This window comes from Xyrauchen texanus, chromosome 7 (genome assembly GCF_025860055.1).
Source record: "Xyrauchen texanus isolate HMW12.3.18 chromosome 7, RBS_HiC_50CHRs, whole genome shotgun sequence".
Taxonomy (NCBI): domain Eukaryota; kingdom Metazoa; phylum Chordata; class Actinopteri; order Cypriniformes; family Catostomidae; genus Xyrauchen; species Xyrauchen texanus.
In genome coordinates, this window is record NC_068282.1 from 37,865,440 (window position 1) to 37,878,844 (window position 13,405).

Consider the following 13,405-nt stretch of genomic DNA (forward strand, 5'->3'; position numbering starts at 1 on the left):
ATTTATTTTAAGGGCATACACAAATTGCTTCATAACAGTCAATGTTCAACTGGAGACTGGACTTTGGCCATGCTTTCAAAAATGTGGGGCGTGCAACATGCCCAAAAACCACAATTTAATGAAAGACATGGAGACAAACGCAGGTGAAAAATCAAAGGGTTTTTGATTTCATTAACTTTTATTAAGTTCACAAAGCAGAGTGTATGGCTGGACTGTTGGAAGTGCCAAAGTTTATGAAAGTGTGCAGCCTTGTACTGTTTCACCATGAGCTACAACAAACAGGTAGATGATTGAGAGATTATGTAAGTCTAACTAAGGCATGACAATGACTGATATGTTAAGAAAATGATTCCCATCAAGAGTGGTACTGATTTCTCTATTAATGATGTCTATCAATCCATCAGTGAGGTTCTGGTAAATCCCTCTCACAGGCTAGTACACAGTCACATTGCTTCGTACAAAGGAGAAGTGCTCGAAGAAGCCCTGCATTTTACAAAAAAGTCAGAACAAATATACACATTATTTAACATTTCAAACAATTCTTAAATGTATCATTAGCAGTGTTGGGTAATTACTTCTTAAATGTCAGGTACCGATTACAAATTACACTTTAAGTAATCTAATCTAAAAAAAAAAGTTTTGATTACTCATTGCATTTTTTTGATAAATCTAATGATGGATAAATTGAATAAGTACTAAATGTATTAACACTCTTTTCAATAATCCTTTAAGCTCGAATGGGCCCGCCAAGAAAAAAAAAAAAAAATACAAATATTAATAACTAGAGTCTTGACAAACACAAATATGCATCTTTTTAAAGTGTAGAAGCTGTAGATTGCAATGTAGATATTATGACCAAAACTAAACAAGTGCTTTGAAATTTGCAGACAAATCAGAAGTGTTCCATTTTGATAATTTATGAATGATTTTGCACTGCACATATTATTGTAATTGATGAAAACATCAATCTGATCAAGTAGACATGTGTCATATGTTGTTGGAAAGCTCTCAAATAGTAGAATAGCCAACTTATTTGCTTTACTCAGAAAAAAGAAAAAAATATAGCAAGTAATAGCTAAGTGTATGTCTTTGGCATACATGTTACATGTAAACAGGTGTTGCTTATAAGCCATGTTTTCACTTATAACTTCACTAAACATAAATGAAACAAAAACAAAAAAAAAAAATCAGGTAATTATCTTTAAATGCATAGATCATTAGATAATCAACACAAAGCATAATGTGCTATCTGGCTAAAAAACACGTTAACTTTCCTGGATCATATGACTTCATTGGAAATGATGTAGTATGTTGTCTGGAGTCATTGAATGCTAAACCAATCGTATTAGGATTCAGATCGCTGCAAGAGGTGAAAGTCATCCAAATATGGCCAGAGAAGCTCATTCATTGTAATTGTATATGGCCATCAGGAAATGGCACCAAGTACATGACAGACTCAATGATGGCTCAAATGACACAGAATAGAACTGAATGAGATCTCATTACTCATGCCTGCATCTTTTGGAGAGAGAGCATGCCTCTAGTCATTGTTGTATTTGCATGTGTAATTAGTTTTTATGAACAATTATTATTATGCTTTTGGATACATTTTGGACTTTAGGATAATTTATTTTTGTAATGCAATACATTTTGATTGTTTTTTTTATATCAACACACAATGTTACTCAGTTACAGGGGACATAAAATAGCAGTTTTTCAAAGCATCCTTATTTACACCCTGACATATTTAATGTCAAAGTAAATTTTAGGCTCAAGTGTTTTTTTTTTTTTTTTTCAGCAGTTTCTTAGGCTGAGGGTCTTTTTCTTTAAAATGATACCAAACACTTAACCCTCCTTGTTTTTTTTAACCTTTAATTTTGGTTAAGCCTCTGAAACAGGAAATCTTTAAAAACACCCTCAGAGCCTTAACTTAAAGTTTACATTAGTAAACTTTATATCAAACAGAAACTTGCTATTTGTCAGTTGCGGAGTAAACCTAATAATAATAATAAAAAAAAATTTTCACTTCTCTACCATAGCCCCTTTAATAATTAAATGTTTACAGAACTGCAAACTTTACATAAAAATACTGATTTGGAGCTTTTTAGATTTATTTTTGTTCTTTTAATACTGCATGATCAAGACCACATGTGACAACTTCAATAGAAATAGAAAATCACTGGTTCTCTATTGAAGTTTAGGGTGTAGTGTTAAGCTGCCAAGATGAGGTTTAGCTAAGGGTTAACTTAAAGAGTGTGGTGGTCTGTAGGACTCCAGATGTGCAGCACATCTCTCGAATTGAGTGCAGCAAGCTGTGGTGCCCCGAGATCAAGCACTGCCATATCTAACCGGCCCAATAGTTGATTTGCACGGACTGTCATTCCTAACCATCACATCCTAGGAAAAACATACAGGTTAAATTATCTCTAATATCTCATGCTGTCTAATATTACTACCCATTCCACATAGAGAGAAATGAATATCAGTTTTAATTGTGTATACAAACAGAGTTCATGCTGTGCTGGTGACCAAGGCAACATTTTTAATTCTCTACATATCACTCTTTTGTTTATAAATCCCACACGGTCTTGTGAGCAGCCTGTTGCTAGGATAATGGTTTATGCATTTGGATGGTATATGCAGCAAGACATCAGGCTCTCTTAATACATACAAACATAAATAAACACTCTAAAACGTCTACTCTTGTTAGAATATGAGCTTTTGTACTAAATAAAGTGATACTTTAAATGTTCATGACCATTTTCCACCCTCTCGCTGCCCCATAGATTTAAATGTTCAGTTTTCTTGCTGCTTTGCTTTTAAGAAACACTTGTTGCATGCATCTATAACAGCTACAATATGAGCTTGAGCAAAATAAAGTGATATTTTAGTTTTTCATTACCATTTTCCACTCTCTCTCTGCCCCATAGATTAAAATTTTCCATTTTCTTGCTGCTTTGCTTCTAAGAAACACTTCCATGCGTCCATCAATAACAGCTACTTGACAGATACAATAAAAAATCTGCTCTGAAATAGGCATCACTGACATAACGTTACCATGTTGCGGATGTAAAAAGTGCAGCTTTTTTTTTAAAAGTACATCAAGTTCTTATCTCAAAAGATCAAGGAAAATGTAACTCCTTATGAGATGAGCAGGAACTGATGAAAGAGAGGAACTTTAACAGCAATTTGCTCACCTGTAAAGAAATGCCCAATTCTCCAGCGATCTCTCGTAATATGGCAGCAGTTACAGCTGTGGTGGCGTAGCGCTGTTACAGTTAAACTTTATGACTGGACCCTGATCCAAGACACAGTCTGAGAGAATTAGCTGACTGGGCTTTACTGAGGTTATCATGCTAATGTTAAGGAGCGGCTTATGTGTTTGAGATCGGTACCTTATGAAAAGCAGGTCTGTGGTTCTCCTCACGTTTCTCTCTGTAAGGGGAAAAATCATATCATACATCACAGACCTACACAAAAAAAAAAACAGCAGCTTAAGCAGAAAAAAAAAATCATGAATTGTAATGTACTATTAATTCATTATTACATAATTACTACATGCAATAATCCACCATTGTGCTTAAAGTCTTCTGAAGCAACATGAAAGCTTTGTGTAAGAGCAAACCAAAAACTAGGTTGCTATTCATGGTAAATCTTCACTTCATTGAGGCTCTTAAATCTCATGGCGTTTTTGCATCAATGACATCAAACCTGCCACAATGCTGCAGCTTGATTTAAGAGGTATGGCAAAAGGAAGAATTATCAGTGAATAACAATATACATTTTGGTATTTTCCTCGCACAACATTATCGTATGGCATGAGGAAGCTTGAAACAGTCTTGAATACTTTTTGATGCTTATTTGGCCTGTATGGAACTTGACAGCCATGGTCATTATGAACTGCTATTGTACAGAAAAGAGGAGAGTAAAGATTCTTCAACATTTCATCTTGTGTTCCATGAATAGAAGAACATAAAGAGTATAGAAGATAACAAAAACATGAGGTTGTGTAATTAAAGACTGAATCTTCATTTTTGGGAGAACAGTTCCTTCAAAACAAAATCAAGAGTGAATCTTGATTCACTATCATACACTCACCTAAAGGATTATTAGGAACACCTGTTCAATTTCTCATTAATGCAATTATCTAATCAACCAATCACATGGCAGTTGCTTCAATGCATTTAGGGGTGTGGTCCTGGTCAAGACAATCTCCTGAACTCCAAACTGAATGTCAGAATGGGAAAGAAAGGTGATTTAAGCAATTTTGAGCGTGGCATGGTTGTTGGTGCCAGACGGGCCGGTCTGAGTATTTCACAATCTGCTCAGTTACTGGGATTTTCACGCACAACCATTTCTAGGGTTTACAAAGAATGGTGTGAAAAGGGATAAACATCCAGTATGCGGCAGTCCTGTGGGCGAAAATGCCTTGTTGATGCTAGAGATAATGCAACATGTCACAAAGCTCGAATCATTTCAAATTGGTTTCTTGAACATGACAATGAGTTCACTGTACTAAAATGGCCCCCACAGTCACCAGATATCAACCCAATAGAGCATCTTTGGGATGTGGTGGAACGGGAGCTTCGTGCCCTGGATGTGCATCCCACAAATCTCCATCATCTGCAAGATGCTATCCTATCAATATGGGCCAGCATTTCTAAAGAATGCTTTCAGCACCTTGTTGAATTAATGCCACGTAGAATTAAGGCAGTTCAGAAGGCAAAAGGGGGTCAAACACAGTATTAGTATGGTGTTCCTAATAATCCTTTAGGTGAGTGTATATCATAGTGAAGGTCTATTGTCACAAAATAAAAGAAAGGTAACTTTAGTGTTACCATAGAAACACAGATGTTGCCATAGAGACAGACTGACTGGTAGTTAGAATGTGCAGCATGGGCCATGTCCGCACTGATCATGTATGACAGTGGCACAGCCTCCTGGAAAGCAGTCAGGTTATCATGGGTTGAAGCCAGACATCGCAGAATCAATTCAGTGAGATTAGATTGAGCTCCCTGAGCGCTCTCCGATACCACCTACAGAGCAATGAAGAAGTCAAAATATTTAGGTGAAGAGACAGAACTGAAGTCTGGATAAGGATGGATTCAGAATCTGAGGTTTTCTTTGTCTCACCTCTTCATTGTCATAGAAAGTTACCATGCGGATGTTTGGGTCTTTAGCTAGAGATTCAGGTGTGCTGGAGTCCATGAGAGCCTGGGAGAGAGGACATAATAATTGATTATTAATAAACATAAATTATTCATCATCACTCCTCAGATAATTTTTAGTGGGCGGCTAGTGAATGACTGAATATTTAAGATGTTGTTCTCTGTGTTCAGACATACCGTGAGAGCACAGAAACAACTGTGCATGTTGTCCAGACGAATAGAGAAGATAAATTCCTCGTAAACACCACCTAGCGCCTGCAGAGCTCAACGTGTCAAAACTGACAAGCTCATGAATATTAGATGAAAATCACTTGTGGGAACACACCACCATGGTTTTGACAGATATTTTATGTGTAAATTATATGGAAATTATAGCCATTAGAGCTCTTAGCCTTGTTCCTTCAAGATTCACTTAAGTAATTTTTTATATTACTAATGGCCAGACACTTGCTGGTAGTCCCACTATAACATTTAAAGCAGCTTCATCTTCAGTTGGGTAAAAAAATAACAGTAATCCTTTTTGCTAAACACAAATGTACCACAATGTGTCAGCACGATTTTGTAAAAAAAAAAGAAAAAAAAGAATAAAGCGCCAAACTGAGATCTTTGGGTTATTTGTCTACCATGAAAACAGAGGAACTTACACCAGGCTGCGTGTCTGCAAGACATAGTTCAAAGGCCAGCAGAGCATCCGGCTTGACTCAGAGATGTGCACACAGCATCTAGATCAGCGCAGGTTGATGTTTCTCTGCCTGAACACACACATATAAAAAGAAAGAGACAAAACGATTACAAACGTAAAACAATTTGCACTTAATGTTTTGAGCTACAAGTGATGTTTGCAATGTCTGAACCTCTAGCAACCCCAGACTGAATTGCAAAAACAATGACAATTGTTTTTAAAAAGGTTTCCTGTATTACATTTACATTTATTCATTTGGCAGACGCTTTTATCCAAAGCGACTTACAAAAGACGAAAACATAAGCGAATCATCTTAAGGAGACAGTGGTACGAAAAGTTTCATTATCATCAGAATAGTATACAAAACAGATTTAAATGCAACAAGAAATGTAAATTCTTTTTTTTTTTGTGACCGGTTAAGTGCTTTTGGAAAAGATGTGTTTTTAGTCGTTTTTTGAAGATAGAGAGTGAGTTAGCTTCCCGGATTGAGTTGGGAAGGTCATTCCACCACCGTGGTATGATGAAACTGAAAGTCCGAGAAAGTGTTTTGGTGCCTCTTTGTTTTGGTAGGACAAGGCGACGTTCCTTAGCCGACCGCAGGCTTCTGGTGGGAACGTAGCTCTGCATAAATGTTTGTAGGTATGCTGGAGCAGACCCAGTGACTGTTTTGTATGCCAGCATCAGGGCCTTGAATTTAGTACGTGCATGAACCGGCAGCCAGTGGAGAGAGACAAAGAGTGGTGTAACGTGCTCTCTTAGGTTCATTAAAGACAAGACGTGCTGCTGCATTCTGGGTCATTTGGAGAGGTCTAATAGCACATGCAGGAAGGCCTGCAATGAGAGCGTTACAGTAGTCCAGTCTAGTTATGACAAGTGACTGAACGAGCAGTTGTGTGGCATGTACAGAGAGGAAGGGTCTTATCTTCCTGATATTGTAGCGTGTAAATCTACATGATCTCGCAGTCTTTGAAATGTGGTCTGTTAAAAATGTAGTTCATCATCAATGGTTACCCCTAGATTTCTGACCGTTTTGGAAGGTGAAACTGTAGTTGGACCCAGCTGCACGGTGATGTTGTGTTCAACAGCAGGGTTGGCTGGAAAGACAAGGAGTTCGGTCTTGGCTGGGTTGAGTTGAAGGTGGTGTTCCTTCATCCAGGCTGAGATGTCTGCCAGACAGGCAGCGATTCGAGCGGTCACTGTGGTGTCGTTGGGCTGGAAAGACAAGTAGAGTTGCGTGTCATCAGCGTAGCAGTGGTAAGAGAAACCATGTGACTGGATGATGGGTCCCAGTGATGTTGTGTATATGGAGAAGAGAAGTGGCCCAAGCACTGATCCCTGAGGTACCCCAGTAAGTAACTGATGTGGCTTGGATACCTCCCCTCTCCAGGCTACCTCAAAGGAACTTTCTGAGAGATAAGAGTTGAACCAGTCAGAATTCTCACCTCATCTGCCATACTAGACAAACAAATAGCTAGTCCCATCCCAAAATCACACCATTGGTTGCACTAATGTTGATTTAGAATTTCATGCTGCTCAAACAAAAATAGCAATGTGCCAGTGTTTACACTTTTCAGGAAATAAATCTATGAATGTCTTAATAGTTGTACCTGCATATTAAGCAGACACTGTGAATCTGTTTCACCTCCAAAACACTGCTTAAGTGTTTAAGTAGTCCGACTCGTGGCTCATCCAATGGTGTTTGAAGTGGAACCACCTGTAATGATGTGGCAAAGAAACACTAAAAAACATCAGCATCAGATTTAACATGAAGTATTTTAAGTAGGGTTGGGCACCAAAAACCAGTTCTTATTCAGAACCAGCTCCAATCTTTAAAAAAATGTAGTTTTTTCGGTTCAGTTAACGTTTCATGAACGTGCATGCTTTTGCACGGCCAGTGTAATCCATTTCCTGTACGATTGACTCTTATGAGTTAGTTCTATTTAGAGAATCAAAAACACTTATGAATCAGTCATAACCGTTCCTGAAGTAATCTGATTAAATTACTGCAGTGTATTTTAGCAATGTCCAAATGAACCAAGAATTGTTACCTTGTTATACAGTATGAATTTAAGGTTTGTGAGACCTAACCAGTGTAGTTACTGACTGGTTGTTTATATGAAAACAAGTATAAAATTTACACATTTTGAGTTGTATTTTGTACAAATTATGTTTAGAGTTCTTAGTTAATAAACATTTATAGGCAGTGTTGATAATCCACTAAAAAATTACTAATTATTTCTCTTACACTTTAATTGGATTACTTTACTAATAGTTAGTTGAAAAAGTAATAAATTACTTAAATTCAAAATAATGTCTATATTTTTTTCTTTTTCATTGTTACACAAGTTATACATTCAGCACCTCACATTTCTACTTCAAAATGACTAATTACGGGACATAAATTAATGTTTTCTACGTAAATAAAATATATTAATAAATAAGAAATAAGCATAACTCTATAATGTACTTTAAAGTAATTAAATTAATGTCAGAAACTGGAATCTGATTACAAGAATTTAAAATGTAATGCATTAGACTACTTTTTTGACTAAAAAGTAATAAGATTACAGTAAATGATTTCTTTGTAATTAGATTATAGCCAACACTGGTTATAGGACCAATGACTGTATTCCATTTATGCAGAGATTGCATTTATTAATGCTGCGTGCAGTACAAGAAATAAGAATTCAATTTCTTATGAATTCGGCATTTCTTGCTGAACTTGTTCTCCACAGATAAGCCTGGTAAGGTCACCAACTTCACAAAAATATTTTTTTGGTATTAGCTAAATATTACTGGCAAGATAGTTCATCATTGGTATCATCTGGTGCCGCAAGTTGTGCATAAATGACAATGACAACCTAGAGGAAATTAGTCCCGGGGTTTGTACATGAAAAGCTACAAGAATTAAAGCACAAAAAATTGACAAATAATGAAGTGACCGTTATCAACCACTTTATAAATGTATTTTTAGCTATAATTCTTTTTTTGGCTCTGCTTTACATTTTAATGACTTAACTAAGCAAATTACACTTTTATAAATGGAGTAGGCAGGCCTGTTAATGTATTAAAATATTAGGCTTAATAAAATTAAATTGGTTTTAGAACGTTTCATAATTATTTTATTATAATTATAATATAACTATTTATTTTACAGACACACATTCTGATCTTTAAACCAATCAGGGTTACAGAATTAACAACTAAATGGCATACACTCACCTAAAGGATTATTAGGAACACCATACTAATACTGTGATTGACCCCCTTTCACCTTCAGAACTGCCTTAATTCTACGTGGCATTGATTCAACAAGGTGCTGAAAGCATTCTTTAGAAATGTTGGCCCATATTAATAGGATAGCATCTTGCAGTTGATGGAGATTTGTGGGATGCACATCCAGGGCACGAAGCTCCCGTTCCACCACATCCCAAAGATGCTCTATTGGCTTGAGATCTGGTGACTGTGGGGGCCATTTTAGTACAGTGAACTCGTTGTCATGTTCAAGAAACCAATTTGAAATGATTCGAGCTTTGTGACATGGTGCATTATCCTGCTGGAAATAGCCATCAGAGGATGGGTACACGGTGGCCATAAAGGGATGGACATGGTCAGAAACAATGCTCAGGTAGGCCGTGGCATTTAAACGATGCCCAATTGGCACTAAGGGGCCTAAAGTGTGCCAAGAAAACATCCCCCACACCATTACACCACCACCACCAGCCTGCACAGTGGTAACAAGGCATGATGGATGCATGTTCTCATTCTGTTTACGCCAAATTCTGACTCTACCATCTGAATGTCTCAACAGAAATCGAGACTCATCAGACCAGGCAACATTTTTCCAGTCTTCAACTGTCCAATTTTGGTGAGCTCCTGCAAATTGTAGCCTCTTTTTCCTATTTGTAGTGGAGATGAGTGGTACCGGTGGGGTCTTCTGCTGTTGTAGCCCATCCGCCTCAAGGTTGTGCGTGTTGTGGCTTCACAAATGCTTTGCTGCATACCTCGGTTGTAACGAGTCGTTATTTCAGGCAAAGTTGCTCTTCTATCAGCTTGAATCAGTCGGCCCATTCTCCTCTGACCTCTAGCATCAACAAGGCATTTTTGCCCACAGGACTGCCGCATACTGGATGTTTTTCCCTTTTCACACCATTCTTTGTAAACCCTAGAAATGGTTGTGAGTGAAAATCCCAGTAACTGAGCAGATTGTGAAATACTCAGACCGGCCCGTCTGGCACCAACAACCATGCCACGCTCAAAATTGCTTAAATCACCTTTCTTTCCCATTCTGACATTCAGTTTGGAGTTCAGGAGATTGTCTTGACCAGGACCACACCCCTAAATGCATTGAAGCAACTACCATGTGATTGGTTTAATTAGATAATAGCATTAATGAGAAATTGAACAGGTGTTCCTAATAATCCTTTAGGTGAGTGTATATCAAGATAAAGACAAATAGGCTAATGATCGGGAGTAAAAGCGTTTTCTCCAAATATTCCGCAATTTGCATAAAATTACAATAACTTATTTTGCTTATATGGACTTGCGCAGATTTCTATACATTCTCCTCCCTGCCCAGTAGGTGGTGAAATGCAAAAAGAATGCGAATTGCCAAAAACAAAAGAAGAATGTGAAAGTTAAAGTGGAGATTTTTAGTAAAGGGACATAATATTGATCGGTTTCTAACTCGCACTTAATATAACGCTTCTGATGATTTTAATTTAACCTCTGGCGTCATATGGATTACGTTTATGCTGCCTTAATATGCTTTTTAGACATTCAAAGTTCTGGTTACAATTTACTTAAATTGTATAGACCTACAGACCTGAGATAATCTTTGTTTATGTTCAGCAGAAGAAAAAAATTTATACACATCTGGGTAAATAGGAACATTTGTATTTTTGGGTAAACTATCCCTTAAACAAAAAATATACTGGTTTTGGCTGAATAAAGACACCTCTTTCAGTCGATAACAATATTCTATTGAAGACGTACTGAATTTCTTTCTAAACTGAAAGCAATGCGAAAGCTATCATTATAATTAATAAAGCTTGTGCCCCTGCAGCCCCCCTTCTGTGCACACCTCTGCTCGAAAGCATACATTTATTAATTTAAAGTGCATGCTTTTTCCTCAGTCACGTGCTCCTTGTCTGTTGTGAGAGTGCGTGTGAGAACTGAGATGACCTCCATAACACATTGGGTAAATTTTAATAGTATATTTTATAATATTTATGAGTTTTACACACCGCTTCATACTATTATTAAGCGTAAAAAAAACACCATTTCATTTGGTCGTGCAAGCTTACATTCTTGGTGGCATTTGCAAACCCTGGCACACACTGCTTCATGTGTCTGACCCTCTCACCCTAAGACATGGACTGTCAGTATGAGCCCCGATCATGGAAAAACCATTTCCAGGTTTGTAGCAAAGGCAATGATGGAGGAGTAATTCCAGGTTACAAAGTACTGCATGAGGAAAGGGAAAGACAACCTCGATTAATTATTGGATTGATGCTCTCCCCATATGCTTGAAATGGTCAGAAAACATTGCCTTAAAAATAAATTTTTATAAAAAAAATTGCTATTTACAAAGTATACTAGAAATGTAACACACACCTTGCTTGCTGGTATCCCAGTGTTCAGACCCCTTGAGCTCAGTATAATCCGCCCTCAGCAGGCGAGATTTACACTTCTCCACCACTGTAGAGAGGACAGAGTAGGACGAAATAAAAGAGGGGAAAAAGACATACAGAAAAAAAGAAAAGTGAGATATGAATTCCTCTATATTTTCAAAGGCATTAATTGACATGGCTTGCAGTTAATATATAGGAAAAGATGGCATTCTTACCATGATAAGGTGAAACTCGTTTATTGACAAAATTAAGGAACTCTTTGACAGGTGCCTGCACGGCTTCTTTGGAGCTTTTCATGATGAATGACTGTAGAAACACTCAGGAAAATGTAAACATAAACACATACAGATGAAGCAGTTCATTTTCATTTCATTAGTCATTTATTTCGCCATTTATACAACTCATGAAAATTTAATCCAGCCAACATCATCCTTTTTTTTCTTTCTTTTTAAATGTCCTTATAGGAATAGACTGAAGCCTCAATTTATTATGCCTACACGTTTAACTCCTCTAGTTTAATATTCTCTATTTAACTATTTTCATTTGCAGTCCTTTTCAAACTCATAAGAAAGGGAATAAACAAAAAAAAGAAAATAATAATAAGAGCACACAACACAAAAATCCACAAATCAATATTTAAGGAAACATATCCGTGCAACACGGGACACATGAAAACAACCTTACAGAATCCCCAAAATCAGATACTGACACACTCTTTTCAAATCTTTACAAACGAGCATATCACTTTTAATTCAGCCTGTCAAGCATTCTTACCTGCATATACTGAAGTTGACGTTCACATGCAGGGCATAAAAGCAGGAAACTGACATATGATTATGAATATTCAGCTAGAGATTTGCTGTGCTCCGGTAGCAGAAGAAGGCTTGCACCTTCTAGTGGTTGGAGGTGCAATAGCCATCAGATTTAGATTGAAGAGGTAGTCCACCTATACACTGCAGAGGGTTTTCTTTTTAATTGGAATATTACAAATAATAAATTGTACTTATTTGTTTGTTAGTCAATTTTTACATGTAATAATTGAATAATTGAATCACGTAAATAAAGTGACAGCTCTAAAACAAACAAAAAAATTATAAATATTTTTTTGTTTGTTTTAGAACTGTCACTTTAGTTACGTGATTCAATTATTCATTCATTTATGTTGGATTTTAAGTTGAAGTTTTAAGTTTAATTTGTTAGTTGGGCTTTAAAGTAGGCCTGATAAGGTTAAAAATTGAGTGTGGCTGCTGTGCGCATTTTCCACTCTCCATTTTGATTTGTAACTAGTAGCCCCCAAGCCCCACACACAGACACTCACACATACATTCACACATACACATATGTAGTGCAAAACTAAATACACATCTTTTACATACAGTGCAAGGGAATGTCATGGCAGAAGAAGTTGGATAAATATAAAAAGACTATACAGTGTATTGCACATAATTTAATGTGGCAGTTTTAACTGTTCATGAGATGGATAGCCTGAGGAAAAAAACTGTTCCTGTGCCTGATGGTTCTGATGCTCAGAGCTCTGAACCGTCGGGCCAGAAGGCAACAGTTCCAAAAAAGGCAGTGGGCAGGGTGAGTGGGGTACAGAGTGATTTTTCCAGCTTTTGTCCACACTCTGGAAGTGTACAGTTCTCGAAGGGAGGGCAGGGGGCAACCAATAATCCTCTCAGCAGTCCAAACTATCCTTTGTAGTCTTCTGATATCCGATTTCGTAGCTGAACCAAACCAGACAGATATTGAAGTGCAGAGGAAAGACTCAGTGACTGCTGAGTAGAACTGTTGCAGCAGCTTCTGTGGCAGGTTGAACTTCCTCAACTGACGAAGGAAGGCCCAGCTCTGCTGGAGAGCACACATTACTGGGGGGCACCCAGCAAAAGCATAACTATTAACATTTTTATACATAAAACACA

At 37.2% G+C, this 13,405-nt stretch overlaps 1 pseudogene; it reads right to left on the reverse strand.

Annotated features, from left to right (window-relative positions):
• Positions 1 to 63: 63 nt before the first annotated feature.
• On the reverse strand, positions 64 to 11,789 carry LOC127646757 (aspartyl aminopeptidase-like; annotated as a pseudogene).
• Between the last annotated feature and the right edge of the window lie 1,616 nt (positions 11,790 to 13,405).